The sequence below is a fragment of the Bufo bufo genome, chromosome 5, assembly GCF_905171765.1.
Source record: "Bufo bufo chromosome 5, aBufBuf1.1, whole genome shotgun sequence".
NCBI classification, from domain to species: domain Eukaryota; kingdom Metazoa; phylum Chordata; class Amphibia; order Anura; family Bufonidae; genus Bufo; species Bufo bufo.
Genome location: NC_053393.1, coordinates 353,482,841 through 353,501,866, shown reverse-complemented (window position 1 = coordinate 353,501,866; position 19,026 = coordinate 353,482,841).

The window sequence follows — 19,026 nt, the reverse complement described above, 5'->3', positions numbered from 1 at the left end:
CATGTAATAAAAACTGCAGACTATGGCCTGAAGATGCAATTAAATGCCCCAAAGACACTGATACTTTCAGTACATCAATATGGGTTTTTCATTCGTGTGCAGGATTGTTTACCATCATCCTAGTAATCATATTGATTGGATTGGGTTCAATTATAAGCAGTATTTGATGGATCTGGCCTTCATGACCTCTTAACAAATGTGATCGTCTATGTTCAGACTTGCTCCACCACTGTAAACCTGGCATAGCTTGGAACTCTTGACTTCCTGAGCTTGAAATATGCCACCAAGTGTAGGTTTGCAAGTTTTTTTTGTTTTTTTTTTGGTAAATGTTGTAATGTATCTGTATGAAATTCTCTATGGTTTCCTGTTGTTTGAATGTTGGTGCACCAGAGTATTAAAACTCCTGCAGAGATCCAGCACACACCCAAGATGTAATGTATATTCCATATGCTGTACAGAATGTGCATGAACAGCAGAGTCAGTTCCCCATGTGATGTCTTGTGCACTTTGGTGAGTTCTTCTCTAGGTCACTCTTTATGTTGTGTTAACCTGAAGAAACTTTATTTGAAGTTACATGCGTAGCTCGTTTTCTCTTCAGTGCACATTTACATAGTATTATAAACAGTTCTCATTGACAGGTCATATTCTTGTTATGAAGTATTAATGATTTACAGGTCACTTATTACAATAGGGTTGTTCTAGAATCAGAAAATGAATGTAGTACCTACTGTCTGCATAATGTTAGGCTAGCCTTGTATGGGCTGGGCCATTTTATAGATTTAAAGCATATTCCAACAACCATCTAAAATGATCATATAGTAGTAAATCAGAAATAAAAGTGGTATCCCAGTAGTGATTTTGTAGTTTGGTTTAACATGCCCATGCAATCACAATAAAAAAATAATAATAATACTTGTGTCATCCAATATGGCCGCCTTTTCTAATGTGATAGATTTAAAAATGGATTCTGCATAAAATGTTTGTTTGCAAAAATGATATACAGTAAAATGCCTAATACAGGGTGTGATGGGGCTGGTGCATGACTTTGGTGTTAGAAATTTTAAGTCATGTACCACCCCTTCGAGCTGCCCCAGGAATAAGTTGTGCCTGGAGTGTTCATTTAAGACCTAATCACTAAGCGATGGCTGCTGCTCAAGTGTCTGATTTACTAATATATGGCCAGTTTTAAGTTTTGAGCGGAAACCATCTTTAAAGAGGTTGTCTTACCTTGCCGTTACTAAGGCGAGATGAGACACAGTCCCGACCACCAGCTGGCCGGGAAACAGCAGAGTGGTCCAGCGCTCGCTGTTTCAGTAGCTCCCATTGCGGTGCGTAGCTTGCTGTGCTACGCTGTTTCCGTAGCTGTCAAACACCGCAATGGGAGCTACTGAAACAGTCAGCTGGTGGTCGGGACTGTTTCTCATCTCGCCTTAGTAACCCCTTTAAGGAATTGCATTATGTGCCCTTCCATTCTACAGGATATCAAACAAATCACTCTTCAGGCCCTTATATGCTGGCTGAGGATCGCACCACTTATCCAAATCGAACACTTGTTCAAACACTTTTTGCCGCTATTTGGCTCATGTACAGGTGTTGCCAATTACCCGACAAGCGATTTAGAATTGGGCGATCCTTTGTCAGCTCATTGCATCTTTCATGGTGCACTTAAAATCTTGGATTGTCTGCAGCACAGGGTCAAACAGAGGATGTGCTGCTGACAATATGTAGACTGAATAGGGGTGAACGATCATAATAACTATCATTCGCCCCCCTTTCATTTTGCAGAAGAGTGTGAATTGCACTTTAAACGAGCGTCGATCAACTTGTATATCACTGATCAGCATTTGTTATTGGCCTGGCATGGGCCCATGTAAGAGGACCCCTACTGGAAACACTAGAAAGATAGTCCTGTAAGTGAAAGCTGCAGGAAATATTAACTCCCCAGGGTTGCCCTTATAGATGTAGTTTGTCCAGAAACGTTGTACAGACTGTTTTCCGCTTTGCGAAGCCATGGGGAATTTGAGATTCCCCAAAGGCTGCCCCAATGCTTTTCTTCTGCTGGCAGCAAGAGCTGTTTAGGTAATAACAATATATCAGAGAATTGCTCATGATACAATTCCCTAATGCTTTACCCATATTACATAATAAGTTCATAAAATAGAATATAATAGGCAGGAAGCACTTTGTGCTGCAAGAACGAAGTAATCTGGTATAACATGTTTCCATAAAAACCAGCTCGGCTATGGGCATTCAATGCTTACATTTATGATTACGCTAATTAAACTTTGACAGGTATTTTTTAAATTCATACATGAGTACAGTGAAATTCTTTTACGTCCCTATCTAATAATCCAGAAAGTCTGATAATTTGGCAGAACTACTTTTAATGACCAGAATCAATAGACTGAGGGAAAAAAACCTGAAATCTTCCTCCCTGAGGATTTTTTATTCTTCCAAGTGATTTGTATATACAATTCAATGGATGTCTAACATTCCAGAATATCTGATATGACTTGTTCTTGATACTGGCTTAAATGGGTTTTCTGGTAATAATTTTTTTGCAAGTGCTCACGGCCTGCCTCCTGAAACAGAAGATTCATACTTACCTGCTCCACACCACTCCGTTCCTCTGCACTGCCTCCACTGTCTCTATCATCACCGTTTTCTTCTGTAATGCATGGGCATGATGACGTGCATTGCTCTGGCCAGTGACTGGCTTCAGCGGTGACGTGCTGCCTGTGGCCACATCACCAGTGAAGCCAGTCATTGGGTAGATGGTGCATGTGACCATGCCCATGCACCACCAGATGTAAACCATGACCAGAAGCAGCGCAGAGACATTTGCAGTGTGGAGCAGGTAAGTATGAATTTTTGTTTTCATGGGGCAGGCCATTATTGGAAAGCCCCTTTTAAGGGGTTGTCCCCTTAAGGGAACTTATCCCCTATCGTCAGGATAGGGGATAAGTGCCTGATTGGTGGTGATCTGACTGCTGGGGCCCCTGCTGATGAAGGCGCTGTGCTTTCCATTTGAATGGAGCAGCAGACATGGATACGTGTCCACCTCTCCACTCACTACAGAAGATAGTCGAGTACAAGAGTTCAGCTGTCTCCAGCAGCCCCATAGGGGGAGAAACAGCCACCATTCTCGTCATTGGCAATGGTCCCAGCAGACAGACCCCCGCTGATCAGATACTTATTCCCTGCCCTGTAGTGAGAGCATAAGTTGTGTTAAAGGGACAGCCCCTTTAAAGCAGCTGTGTCACCAGGATCATCCCTATTAAACCAGGCATACTACCTGGTAGGGCTCATGCTGATTAAAACTATACCTTTCTTTTGTCTATATGCTAAGCAGCTGCAGAGATATCTGTATTTTAATCGTATGCAAATGAGCAAGTTGGAGCACCGGGAGGCGGAGCTCAATCCTTTGAGCACTGCTTTGTAACACTCCCTGTGCTCTGCACACTCCTCCCTCCTCTTGATTGACAGGGCTAGACATCAGCATGGGGAGAGCAGAGCTGTGTCCTAGCATCTACATATCATATACCCTATTTACTGTAGCTGTACCACATTGAGATCTGCTCAGAAAGCTAATATACATATTTCAGTTTTATCCAAATACAGTAAATAATTATAAAGATACTAGTAATATGTGTTAGCTCATAAGCATAGACAAAACATGGTTCTGTATGGTGGTAATGCTGTAGCTTAGTGATAAATGGTCTGCAATGCATGTAGAAATCCTTGGTTTAAGTCCCAGGAGAGACTTACATAAATTATTTTTTGTGTTGTTTTTTTTTCCTCTCTCATTTAACCTATAATAAAATAAAAGGCTATACTATAATAAATAATATACGTTCATATAATAACAATAAAAGGCCTTACTATATTGAGAATGGTGTTTTTTGTTTTTTTTGTTAGAAACCTAAAACCTATTACTGCTTTTATTCATAGACACAATATATGATTATAAAGAAACCATCAATATTTATTAGCTTTTTAAGCCTAAAACATTATTCTTATAATGATAAGGATATAGACTTTTATTATGGGTCAATTGGGGAAGAAGAAAAAACCTTAAAGTCTTTTCTGGGATTCAAACCTGGGATCTCTACATGCAAAACCAAACACTAACTACCAAGCTACAGCATTACCAAATAGAGATGCATGTTTTTTTTTCTATGCTTATGAGCTAACACATATTACCGGTGTCTTTGTAATCATATATTGTTTCTGTGGATAAAGCAGTTATATGTATATTAGCTTTTTGAGCAGATCTCAGTGTGGTGAAGCTATAGTACATAGTGTATATGATATGTAGATGCTAGGACACAGCTCAACCCTCAACATGCTGATATCTTGCCCTGTCAATCAAGGGGAGGGGGAAAGTGTGCTCAGATGATTTCGCCCCACCTCCTGGTGCTCCAACTTGCCCATTTGGATATGAATAAAAAACGCAGATATCTCTGCAGCTGTTTAGCATACAGACAAAAGAAAGGTAGTTTTAATCAACATAATGAGCCCTACTAGGCAGTATGCTTGGTTTAATGGTGACAGTCGCTTTAAAGGAATTTCACTGTATGTTATTGGATAAGTGAAGGTTTCTTTTCTATTTTCCTTGCATGTGGCACTTTCACATTTATTTGAAATTGACTTATTTTGATTTTGCTTTCTTGGTGTGTTGATTCTTCTTCCTTGCTGGATGCTAAAGTTCAGGAATGTTTTACATTAAGATGTCAATGTAGAAATGTTTGTTCTCAGGTTGATCTTGTGTGGGTGCCTGCAAGCAACTTTAAAGGAGCCATCAAAAGCTGTGCTTTGATGGTTCTTTTCCAATCAAATTTATCCCTTTTAATAGTTAAAGGGAATCTGCCATGTTGAACATGTAATGGATCTGTGGGTAGCATGTTATAGAGAAGAAGTTGAGCAGATTGATATATGGTTTTGTGGGAAGAGATCCATTGTAACTTACATTCATTTAAATCTCTGCTCTTTCTGAGCCCAGGAGTCCAGTGGGTGGTCATACTCAGTCATTGACCGCTATCTCTATATTCACAGTCATAAAGGGAAGACGGTTAGTCACTAGGACTGCCCACAGAAAGAGCATGGATGTAAATGAGTCTTTTCCCACAAAACTATATATGAATCTGCTCTGCCTCTCCTGCTCTATGACATGCTGTCCACATGTAGGACTGCACGTGCAATGTGACTGGTTCCCTTTGAACCTTTAGTTTTAGCTTGAACACAGGGCAGTTGATGCTGCAAGTTTGATGCAATGGCCCTTTAAAAATACATTTACTGTGAATTAATTGAAGGAAGATGGGTCTGATGATTACATTGCCACAGAACGTGGATTTAGGAAATCAGAAACTGACGTCTATATTCATTCCAGGGAAAATGCTTGCTTGTATTTATTAGTATTCTTATTGCTTGTAAATCAATTACTTTTTGTTTGTCTTTTTTTCCTCCAAAAATCGTGATATGATTTGCCAACTGTGTGACAGGTCCATTGATGCCCTTTGACCTCAACTAAGCAAAGCTTGGTGTATGCAATATGAAGCTGTTGAGCATGTGTTTTTTGAGTGAGGGACTGAGGACCTTGATGAGTGGCAACTATAAAAATACGTTTTGATGAAAAAAAATTATGAAGGGAAAGATGTTCTGCTCTATTTCTATCACACTTTCAATGCATTTTGTTACTTTACACTGCCGATGTTTGTATCTGTCAAATTGACATACTGATTGTTGTGTGTATGTTATCTTGTAACAAATTTATGCACAACTGAATAGATTCTGTTACATGGTATTATTAGAACACTTCAAACTTTTAGTAAAACCCTTGCTGTGTCTTAGAATTGAGGATTTTTTGCTAGTGTTTAATGATAAACTGTACCGATTTCTATGGAAAAATAAAAGTAAGATTTCCAGTACTTTTTTTGTTTCACATTATTGAAATGCAAAAAAAAATAATGCTTGGGGTAGTTTATAGAAAAATAAATGTATATCATTTTTGTATTTATTTTTTCCTCAAATATGTTTCCATTCCCAGCACCCAATTGGCGTATGTTATGCAGAGCTTGTAATGGATTAGCAGAATTCTGTTTTCTCGCTCGTATCATTGGGGGACACAGGACCGTGGGTATAGCTGCTGCTGCCGCTAGGAGGCAACAGTAGGCTAAAAAGTGTTAGCTCCTCCCGCCGGCTGTATCCCCTCCAGCCTGGAGAGAGCATGTCGTAGTTTTATTCTGGCCGCCTCTCGGCATGTTTGCCGTGCTGCCGCCGGAACTCCGGCCCTCCCCCATTATAGTCAATGGGGCTGGAGCGGTTGTCCGGGGGCACGCGTGCACTAGCGGCAGCACGGATCTGACAGGCTGTTCACTCGCCGGAACAGCCTGCCAGAGTTTCTTGCCGCTAGTGTAAAACTAGCCTTAGTGTCGTAGGAGGCAGACCTCCCTGCCCTGCAGGGTCAATTCTGCTATTTTTTTTTTTTTTTTTTTAAATTAGGTTTCCTTTTCAGAAAATTTGTAAAAATAGACCAGGCACTCTATATATGTGGCCAAGAAGTGAGATATTTATTAAATGTAATACAATCAACTACTAAAATAACAGCATAAAATAAAATAGCAGTAGCACAGTAGATAATAATAAATAGCAATATGATAGCAGCAACAGATAATAATAAATAACAAATAGCAATATAGTAGCAGCAGCAGAAATTATAGCAGCATTCTGGTAGCAAGTGTCAGTAGCTAACTGCAAAGGTATCGTTCAAATAGCAGCAGCAGAAATTAAAGCAGCAATTGGTAGCAAGTGTCAGTAGCTAACTGCAAAGGTGTCGTTCAAATAGCAATATGGTAGCAGCAACAGAATAATATAGCAGCAATTGGTAGCAAGTGTCAGTAGCTAACTGCAAAGGTATCGTTCAAATAGCAGCAATTGGTAGCAAGTGTCAGTAGCTAACTGCAAAGGTGTCGTTCAAATAGCAATATGGTAGCAGCAACAGAATAATATAGCAGCAATTGGTAGCAAGTGTAACAAAGGTATCGTTCAATGGAAGCAATTTGAAGCAAAGGTATAGTATCTTAAAATCCATCCAGATAAACCGCAAATATAAATCGGAAGCTCCTTAAAACTGCAGTAATGCCAAAAAAGTCCTTCTTTCAAATATATTACCCAAGTAGTGGGTCTGAATAATGTCTTATATTAAGATTCCACTCCTGGTTGGTTCACGGTATAACGGAAGAGACTAGAGGGTACAATGTTAACCGCAATGTGGCGTCCCACACAGTTGTATTTGCTTATTCACTGTTACCTTACTCTTGTCTCATTCCCGTCTCTCAATACCGACTCCTTGATCTCAGCGACTCTGTATCCAGTGTCGTCAGCGAATTCAGCGCTCGTTGGACTCGAGTGCCGCCAGGGTTGTTTTCGTTCCAGGAACTTCAGTTTAAATCCAGGGGAGACTTTCAACCAGCATGCCAGTGTCAGGTATAGCCCATACGCGTTTCGGGGACGTGGCCCCTTCCTCAGTGGTAACCTTACTCTGCCTCCCCTCTTCCTTTTATACTCCAAATCAAGGTAGCTAACAAAAGCTGGACCGGAATCATAATGGCTCTCGGGTATATATAAAACCCGGATTTCCGTAGTATAACTTTCGTATATTTGTTTTGCGTTTTTTGTGCGGTTCTTATTGTGAACTTGCTTTTTAAATAGCCTTCTTGCTTACACAATTGCATGCATAAAATGCTGAGCATGTTGATTATTAATATGTATATATAAATACAAATAAACACACACATTTAACCTTCATCATAGACATTTATATTGTTAAAAATACAATACTACCACCTTTAATATATAAAAGCATAACATAATCCTATTTCATTCTACAAATATATGATAAAAATGGCTATTTTATATAAAACTTTAATTGATATGCGTTTTCTCATGCGTTTTTTTGGATAAAAGTGCGTTTTTTATGTCAAAGCTGCTCAAATGCAATACATATCGCAATAAATAAAAATAAACATGAATAAATAACTTTCAAATTATTTTATGATAAAAATTAATATTTTTTGATAAAAATTAATGTTTTTTAATAACAATACATATTTTTAAATATTTTAATAGATGTCCGTTCTACAATAATATAAAGATGATTACAGGAACCCAAATAATTCCCAATCCGCATTTAACCCATTGGGTGCCAATGAACCGAAATCGAATATCGGTTTCGATTCCAGTCTGGACATTTTTTTTATAAAATCTCCACCTCTCCAGTCTGGTTCCACTTTGGCTAGTGCGGTATATATTAAGCCAGTTGGATCGTTTTTATGGCATAGTTTGAAGTGTCTAGACACCGTATGATTTTCATAGCCTCGACGTATGTTGGCCACATGTTCAGAGATCCTTGTTTTTAGGAGTCTCTTGGTGCGGCCAACATACTGTTTGTTACAAGGACATGTCAATAAATAAATGACACCTCTACTATTGCAAGTTAAGAAGGTTTTTATCTCGTGTACATAGCCGTTTTTAGTAGACACAGCTTTATCCGTTTTTTTGGGGAAATTTGTTGTTTTGCAATTAGGACATGAGTTGCATCTAAAAAAAACTTTAAAGCAGAGCCAATGTTTATTTTCCGTTTTATTAAATTTTCTAACTGTAGGGGCAATTTTTACACCCAGATTCTCGGCCCGTGTATATACGATTACAGGTTTAGATGGTAACATCGGTCCTATGATTTTGTCTTTTAACAAAAACGGCCAGTGTTTGATAATACTGGTTTCTACCTTCCTATATTGGCTATTGAAGGGTAGTATTATTTGAAATCCTTCCTGTAGAGTCTGATCGGTTTCTCCACTTTTCTCCATAAAAAATTGATTACGGTCCAAATTTTAAACTTTTTTAAGGGCTTCTTCAATACATTGATTGGGATCATTTTTATCCATAAACTGTTTTTTCAGTGTTTCAGCTTCCTTTATAAATGTTTCCTCCACTGTACAATTTCTTTTAAGGCGTCTAAATTGACTAGCCGGGACATTTAGCAGCCACCTAGGAAGGTGGCAACTGGAATGTAATATAAAATTATTTTTTACTGTTGGCTTATAGTATGTGCTACAGATTAGTTTGTTCTCACTGATATCTATATTAATGTCTAAAAATTCAATATGTGTTCTACTAAAATTTGATGTAAAATGGAGGTTAAGATTATTTGAATTAATTCCGGATATAAAAGTATTTAATGCTACATCTGATCCCCTCCAAATAAAAACAACATCATCTATATACCGTTTCCAGAGCACCAGATCCGCCCCAAGTATTGGCAAGATATTGTCCTCTTCCCAATCTGACATAAATAAATTAGCGTAACTGGGGGCGAATCTGGTGCCCATCGCGGTACCAGACTTCTGTAGATAAAATTCTGTATCAAATATAAAATAATTATGTTTGAGGATAAATTTCGCTGCTTCCGATATATATTCTATCTGCATAGTTTTAAATTTTCCACTTTTATATAATTGCGATGCCAATGCTTGTAGTCCTTGTTCATGTTTAATCGATGTATACAAGGACTGGACATCTATTAAGTTTCCTTTTCAGGCTGGGGAAACAGGGCCGCCTGGCCTCCCTGTTCTCTGGGGACCATGGCCCGGGTCGACTTCCCTCCCAGTCCAGCTTCCCCAAGAAGAAAAAGAGGACCATGGCAGCCTCGCTCCCCTGCTTCCCAAATGCCAAGGGGTCACCTGGATCCGGTCCTTCCTCCTTGCCAGCTTCCTGCCACATTAGTGCCAGCAGCTGAAGAGGTGACCCCTGCTGAACCCAAGGGAGGGTGAACAAAAGAGGAGGAAGATGGGGTGAGTAGGCCGGATTGGATGAGTATTTTCCCCCTTTTCCCCACTCCCCTCCTTCCCTCCCTGGGGCTCGTTCTGCCTTTAGTTTTTGGCCGTCCGGAAGTGCTTCGCGGCCGGCCGCCGCAACTAATTTAGCCCCCGGCTTCTTTTGCGGCCTACCCCGGTTTGCGGCCTCCCTGGCCCCCACGTGCCTCGGGCTAGTTTCTTCCTCCTCTGGTGGGATCTCCGGCGTGCTCCCTTTCTCCCATTCCGCTTCTGGTTTTCGGCAACTAGAAGTGCATCTCGGCCGGCTGCCGCAACTAATTTAGCACCTGGTCTCGGAGCCTACTATGCCTCAATTTCTCTGGACCCCTCGGCCAAAGGACACTCCTAGGAGGGCGGGGTTGCCTCTTTTTCCCGCACTGGCCATGGGATAAGCCGGCATACCTCTTCCTCTTCACCTCCGTCAGCAGGAAGATTCACTGGGGGACATCAGGACCTGGTTCCACCTGCAGCTTTTCTGGTAGGACAACCCTATATCCCTCCAGCCCTGGGACCAGCTCTTAGAGCCATGTCCGAACCTAAATCTGACGCCCGCCCACCACCAGCCCCCACCCACTACACTTGCGCAAAATGAAAGCTCAAGTTTCCTTGCGGCCAGTCGGACTCCCTGGATTGGGAAACTTTTGATAGGTCCTCTATTGCCCGGGACAGTGCGTGGCCCCAATCTGGTTCCACACGGTCAGGGGGGCAGTGCGGCTGCTCGCGAGGGATGGCTAGGGCCGGTCTGGGCGCACAGCACGGTACGTGTGCTGTGCACCCAGACTGGCCCTAGCCATCCCTCCCGAGCAGCCGCACTGCCCCCCTGACCGTGTGGAACCAGATTGGGCCCACGCCCTGTCCCGGGCAATAGAGGACCTATCAAAAGTTTCCCAATCCACCCTTTCTCTCATGGGTCGATTGGTTGACCAGTCCTCACCTGCGCATCCCACGCCTTCCTCGGGCGACCAACCTAGGGGCAGACTTTCTCACAAGTGGACCAGAACAGGACATTTTTCTTCTTCTGACGCCTCAATGTCTCCTCCTTCCCTGAGGCCTTGCACGGACATGTCCTCTCTCCCAGTCGAGACACTGTCTGAAGGGGAGGTACTTGATTCAGACTCTGATCTGGATAAAGAACAGTCTTCTAAGATTGCTTCTCTGGTAAATAGCCTGGTAGTGGCTGTCTGCAACACCTTTCAAGTTCAGGACGACTCTCCTTCGTCTAGCCACCAGGGAGTTTTGTTTCTCCGCTCGAGACAAGCCCCTAAGGCCTTTCACTTGCATGACGATTTTTCGGTCGTCCTTGCCAAGGCATGGGACCATCATCGTTTCAGCGCTTCAAGATATATCACAGGACTTGGAAGTCTTTCCTGCACTTCTGTGCGGACCGTTGCCTCCCTCCGCTCTGTTTCTCTTTTCCCACAATCCTCTCCTTTTTGTAAATTGGTCTTAGTTCCCTAAAGGGACAGGTGTTGGCGCTTGCAATCTTTTTCCAGCGATCTCTGGCGCAAAAGGCCCCGGTTAAGACTTCTCTCCAATGGCTCACACTGTCCCTCCTTATCGCCCCCCTTTACCCTCTTGGGATTTGAACCTTGTGCTTGGTTCTCTCCATTCAGCTCCCTTTGAGCCTGTTGACACTGTTTCTCTCTGCATTCTTTTCTGTAAAGTGGCCTTTCTGGTGGCGGTCACCTTCATCAGGCACGTATCGGAATTGGCAGCGCTTTCCTGTAGGGAGCCCTTTCTTATTCTGCACCAAGATAAGGAGGTGCTTCGCCCTGTGCCTTCCTTTCTTCCGAAGGTAGTCTCCGCCTTCCATGTCAACGATGACATCGTTCTTCCCTCATTTTGTCCCTAGCCTTTGCTTCCTAGGGAACGGGCCCTCCACCAGCTGGACGTGGTTCGTCCCCTGCTGATTTATTTATCTGCTTCAGAGTCGTTTCGGCATACCGACACACTGTTTGTTATTCCTGAAGGTCCTCACAAGGGTTTGGCAGCCTCCAAAGGAAACAATTGCCAGGTGGATCCGCTTGGCCATTGCCGAGGCGTATCTCTCCCGGGGCAAGGCTTCGCCTCTCCGTATCAGGGCTCACTCGACCAGGGCGGTGGGCGTTATATGGGCCCGTTTCCACCAGGCTTCTGCTTTGCAGCTGTGTAAGGTGGCAATCTGGTCTTCCTTGCACACGTTTACCAAGTTCTACCAGGTGCATACCTTTGCGTCGGCAGACGCCACTTTGGGTCGCAAGGTCTTGTGGGCTGCGGTATGTTAAGACTTCCGCGACTGCGTCTTCCATGGGTGTGTTGTTTCTTCCCTCCCCGTGGACTGCTTTGGAACGTTCCGCAGTCCTGTGTCCCCTAATGATACAAGCAAGCAAATGAGATTTTTGTGGACTCGCCTGTAAAATCTCTTTCTCACTGAGTTCATTGGGGGACACAGCTCTCACCCATTGTTTTTTTTTTTTTTCTCTAATTTTGCCGCAGGTGATGGCAGTTGATTAACTGGTAGGGTCCTCAGTTTTGGGTTCGGACCCACTGGTTATTGTTATATTATTTCATTTCTGATTTCTTTTGCTCCTACTACTTGTGTACAAACTGATATGCTCTCTCCAGGCTGGAGGGAATATAGCCGGCAGGAGGAGCTAACACTTTTTAGCCTAGTGTCGCCTCCTAGAGGCAGCAGCAGCTATACCCACGGTCCTGTGTCCCCCAAAGAACTCAGCGAGAAAGAGATTTTACAGGTGAGTCCACAAAAATCTAGTTACTACAATCAGTACACGGAACTAGGAACAATCCTAATCCAGTAACAACATTTGGATAAAATGTAGATATTACATAAGCTATTTTGTTTTGTGTTCCTATTCATGACTGTATAAATTTGAAATACAAAGGCAATAGCTTTCAAAAATTGGGATAAAAAGAAGTTATTAAAAGAGTTGTCCGAGATTTTGATGGCCTATCATTGTAGGTCATCAGTATCTAATCAAGTGGCGACCAACTCCTGGCACCCTACTGATCAGCTGTATGAAGAGGCAGTGCGCCCTCCTCACTGATTACTAAGCACACTGCCATACATTGTATAGCAGCTGTGCTTGGTATCGCAGGTCAGCCCCATTCACTTAAGTGGGACTGAGCTGCGCCTAGGCCACATGACCGATGAACGTGACATTGCTGGCAAAGAAAGAGGCCGTAGCACTCACCTGACTACCACACTAATTACCATTTTCTCATCATCACTGGATGTCCGAATATCAGCAGTAAGGGAACACAATATGAGATGCACAAGAGGGGGAATACTTGCCCTTTAACAGTCGAGGGAATACATGGGGAGGAGAACAGCCTGGAATTGATGTCAGCAATGCAAAATGGGAACTGCTACCTATATGCATTGCTTTGAAGGCAAGCCCACTCTCGCTGCACCAAGGAGGAGCACATATGGCCTAACAATGTGACACTTAGCAGTTATCCCTGTTTAGGATGTAGGTTTAGTATTGTACGGTTAATTTGTGTGTAATAACCCTGCTGCTTTCTTTCAGGTTGTCCAAGTGCTTTATAAAGTAGTAAAACCGCGCTGGTCCAGCAGTGAAAAAGTACACCTTTCAGACACACAGAAAGTCCATCTGATATGGTCGAATCCGACAAAGTGACTTCAACTTCCACAAGAATCGGTGCTCTTAATCCCTATAATATTAAAGGAGACGGCCCAACATAGTGAAGTCCCGCAAGTCCTTTATCTTATAAAATCATTTATTATACTCAGTGATATAAAATAAGTGGCACTCCTCTCACCGATTGCCCAATGATTTTATAAGATAAAGGACTTGCAGGACTTCACTATGTTGGGCCGTCTCCTTTAATATTATAGGGATTAAGAGCACCGATTTTTTGTGGAAGTCGAAGTCACTTTGTCGGATTCGACCATATCAGATGGACTTTCTGTGTGTCTGAAAGGTGTACTTTTTCACTGCTGGACCAGCGCGGTTTTACTACTTTATATGCGTTGTGTGTAAACAATACCCACATCACGACGAACTTGCAGTGCTCCAAGTGTAACATTGACTTGGGATTTAGGCCTCCTGCACACGAACGCGTGCGCTCCGTGGTCGTGCTGCAGCCCGCAAATTGCTGGCCGCAATGCACGAACACCGTCCGTGGGGTAGCCGCAGCGGATCGCGGACTCATTCACTTTAATGGGTTCGTGATCCGGCCGTTCAGCAAAAAGATAGGACATGTTCTATCTTTTTGCAGAACGGAAGTACAGGAGGAAACCCCACGGAAGCACTCCGTAGAGCTTCCGTAGGGTTCCGTTCCGCACCATTACACATCTCTGGATTTGCGGACCCATTGAAGTCAATGGGTCCGCATCCGTGATGCGGAATGCACACGGAACGGCGCCCTTATATTGTGGATCCGCAAAAAAAAATGTTTTATAGTCAGAATAATAATAATGTTAATACTACTAATATCATTATTAAACATCTTTAGATAGCAGCATCATTCCGTCGCACTTTACATTCAGAAGGTATTTGTACAAGCAAAATTATGCATTACAGAGTAAGGGCTCATGCATATGACTGTTGTCTTCCGGTCCGCAACTTGCTAAACTTGCAAAACATGGATACCGGCCGTGTGCATTCCACATTTTGTGGAACGGAATGGCCAGCCTCTAGTAGAACAATCCTATTCTTGTCCTTTAGTAGGACATACGGACACGGAATGCACACAGAGTAATTTCCTTTTTTTACATTGAAGTAAATGGTTCCGCATACGGGCCACAAAGAATAAAAAAATACATGTATGTGCATGAGCCATAAAGATCTAATTAAAAATTCAAACAAGTTGAGCCAAAAGCAAAAGCAGTCAGTTGGCACAGCGGTTCCACACTCATTGGTTGGCGTTAAGGACATGCTAAAAACTGGATGCCAGGAAATAATCTGTTCATGGTAGCACATTCCAGAGAATTGGTGCAGCACAAGCAAAGTCTTGGAGGTGAAATGTTCAGATTATGGCAGATGTTAGTCTCGGGCATCATGCACATGACCGTATTTTTTGGCCGATATGCATTTTTGTGGATTGCACATAGCCCCATTCATTTGTATGGGTCTACAGACAGCAAATAGGTGTCATCCATGTACTGTCTGTATCTGGGTGTCTGTTCCGCAAATTATAGAACATGTTAAACTTTTGTCCATATTGCTGACAAGAATAGTAATTTCTAGTAATGATAGTGACAAAAATGCGGCTTGCGCATGAAAGGTGTGCTTATTTTGCGGATCCGTGGTTTGCGGACTGCAATAAGGACACAGTCGTGTACATGAGGTCTAAGATCATTGGTAGAACATAAAACAGATAGGATGACAGACTGCAATAAGTTAGGAGATATAGTGTGATGTAGCACTGTGATGAGCTTTGTGGATCAGAGTGAGAAGTTTAAATAGGATGGGCAACTAGTGCAGTTACTGGTACAGGAATGTGCTATCATGTAGTGGTTGGGGAGAAGTATCTACTGCACTTAAGACAGATTGGGGAGGGTTTTATGAGGGCAAGACCGATTACTAGTGAGCTGCAGTGATGATGAGGAGACTGTAGACCAGAATAAATCACAGTAAGCAAAGAATAGATTATCTAGATTAATGGTAGACCTATTAGAAACCAAATATTAAAGAGGTTTTGTCACTTCAGCAAATAACATTTATCATGTAGGGGAAGTTAATGCAAGCCACTTGCTAATGTATTGTTATTATCCATATTGCTTCCTTTGCTGGTTAGATACATTTTTCCATCACATTATACATTGCATGTTTCCATGTTATGACCACCTTGTAATCCATCAGCGTGGCTGTGCTTGCATACTATAAAAAAAAAAGCACCAGCCTATGTGCGCTCGGTCCCGGTCACCAGAGAGGCCGATATTTTTTCCAATTGTGTGCAAGCACGACCACCACTGATGGATTGCAGGGTGGTCATAACCATGAAAGCGAGCAGTGTATAATGTGATGGAAAAATGAATCCAGCCAGCAAAGGGAGCAATACGGACAATCACAATACATTACTAAGTGGCTTATGTTAACTTTCTGTACATGATAAATGCCACTTGCTGAAATGACTAAACCCCTTTAAGCCTTCCGTGTCCTGATGGAGTTGAGCACCACTCAAGAGGTGGCCATACACTTTAGACTAAAGTTGATCAAAATGGATGATTTCAACCACAAAGAAGGTTCGTTGAAATTTAACAGCAATTGTTTTAGCCGACTGATGAAAGACCATTAGAATTTAAAAAGAAGTCAACCATGTTTAATATTTTTGTCTGAGGAAAGCTCTTTCACTCAAAGTAAGAGCTGTTGTGAACTAAAGATCTTTCTTTGAAAGAACGTTCCCAGAAACCTCTTTTATCGCTTAGCTGGTTTCATTGAACACGTACAGCCACTATGAACAACTGTAACGGCCAATATGTACTAAAATGTGTATGGATGTGTCTGATAATGGGTTATGCTCTTCCAATCAACCCTTTCTTTGTCAGTAAACTTCCTAAAACCATTCACTCTTCCAAAATTGCTTATGTTTTTCAGAAAATACAATTTTCCAAGATTTTGGAAATGCTTCTTACATTCAAGTTGAGTAAGAATAAAATCTCAGTTTTGCCCAAGTGGGGAAGTGATTACAGGATCTACTGTTTAGACAGGTGAAAGCTGGATTAAAACCTGTTTTGTTACTTCTCCTCAGCTTTTCTGTATGGGCTCTATGGCAGCATAATGCTGCCACACCCTCCTCCCATTATCTAGAGCTCATTAAGCAACTCTACAATCACTCTTTCCTGCTCCTGTCGTCACACTTTTGATCCTTTCAGTCTAATTCCTGTCCTTCTTAACCCCTTAACGCAAAACGCTGTGCATGTACGGCGGGGGATGCTGTGCCAGAACAAATAGAAAAAAAAAGAAAAAACACACATATTAGGTATCGCTGCGTCCGTAATGACCGGCTCTATAAATATATCACATGATCCGCCCCGTTCGATAGACACCGTAAAAAAAAAAAAAAACGGTGTAAAAAAAAAACATTTTTGTCACCTTGCATCACTAACAGTCCAACACTAAGGGATCAAAAAGGAGTACGCCCCCCAAAATAGTACCAATCTAACCGTCACCTCATCCCACAAAAAATGAGCCCGTACATAGGACAATTGCCCAAAAAAAAAAAAAAACTAGGGTTGTTGCAATACCAACATTTTTATTCAATTTCGATACCATAAAAAAAGTAATGTGATACTCGATACCATTCAATACCACGCGAAAAAAATAAAATGCCCAAAAAGCTGCGTGCATTCCTCTTTTCCGGCGTTCACCACATAGGAGATTTTTTAAAATATTTTAATAGTTTGGACTTTTTGGATGTGGCAATATGTAATATGTTTATTTATTTATTGTATATATATTTTATATGTAAAATTGGGAAAGGGGGTGATTTAGACTTAATATTTTGGTGTTTTTTTTTAACTTTTTTATTATTATTATATTTTTTTTTATTTAATAACTATTTCCCCCCTTAGGGGCTAGAACCTGGGATCTTTTAATCTCTTGTCCTATTCATCCTAATAGAGCTCGATTTAAGGTGAATAGGACTTCACACTCTCCCTGCTGCCCTGTGCTTTGTGCCTCAGTAGCGTCCTGGCTGCCATGGTAATCGATCGGAGCCCCAGGATTACACTGCTGGGGCTCCGATCAGAACTGCCACAGCCACCAATGAGAAGGGAAGGGGACCCTGTGGCCACTGCCATCAATGATTTTAATACTGTTTTTTTTTTTTGATACGTGTGTGTGTGGGGGATGGGGGGCGGGTGCTGGCAGCAGATCAGTGGCAGTTAACCCCTCAGGTGCCAAACATTGTAAACTATCAGGATATGTAGAGCTGCGCCCAGGGATCTCACTGCACTTACTATTATTCCTGGGCGCCGCTCCGTTCACCCGCTGTGGCCCCGGTATATTCTCCAGTTCGGTATGCTAATTGCTAGCATCGGAGCAATGGGGAGGAGACTGCCCTTTTTCTCAATGGGCGTTCCTTCTCCCTGGCTGTAGCGCTGTCCAATCAAAGTGCAGAGCTTCACAGCCAGGGAGGAAAAAAAAAACTCACCGTCTCCCTGGCTGTGACGCTCTGCACTTTGATTGGACAGCGCTACAGCCAGGGAGAAGGAACGCCCATTGAGAAAAAGGGCAGTCTCCTCCCCATTGCTCCGATGCTAGCAATTAGCATACAGAGCTGGAGAATATACCGGGGCCACAGCGGGTGAACGGAGCGGCGCCCAGGAATAATAGTAAGTGCAGTGAGATCCCTGGGCGCAGCTCTACATATCCTGATAGTTTACAATGTTTGGACCCATGAAAGGTCCTCTACTATCATTGGTGGCACAGTGCGCCCGCCCCTCCTCCTCCTGTCTCTCCCCTCATTGGTGGCAGCAGCGGCACAGGGGGTAGGGAGAGAGTGACTCCTTCTCCCCTATGCTGCTGAGGGGAAATGAGCGCGCTGACAGCAGTGCGCTCATGTTATTTGATGCTAGGCTGCGCAGTAGGGCAGCCTAGTATCGATAAATGGGAAATCCCGGTATGGTATCGATACCGGGACAAAAGTATCGATTGGGTATTGATATTTCGCAATATACCCGCAACAACCCTAAAAAAAACTATGGCTCTCAGACTATGGAGACACTAAAACATGATCTTTTTTTTGTTTCAAAAAAGCTTTTATTGTGGTAAATGTAAAAAAAAATATAGAAAAAGTATACATATTAGGTATCGCCACGTCCGTAACATCCTGCTCTATAAAAATACCACATGACCTAACCCCTGAAGTGAACACAGTAAAAAAAAAGGTGTCAAAAAAGCCTTTTTTTTTGTCACCTTATATCACAAAAAGTGTAATAGCAAGCGATCAAAAAGTCATATGCACCCCAAAATAGTATAAATCTAACCGTCACCTCATCCTGCAAAAATAATACCCTACCTAAGACAATCACTCAAAAAACAAAAAAACTATGGCTCAGAATATGGAGACACTAAAACATGATTTTTTTTTTGTTTTAAAAATGCTGTTATTGTGTAAAACTTAAAGGGGTTATCTGAGTTATTTTTTTGTTCTTTCTATGTTCCTAACTGGGCAAATGTAACAGCTT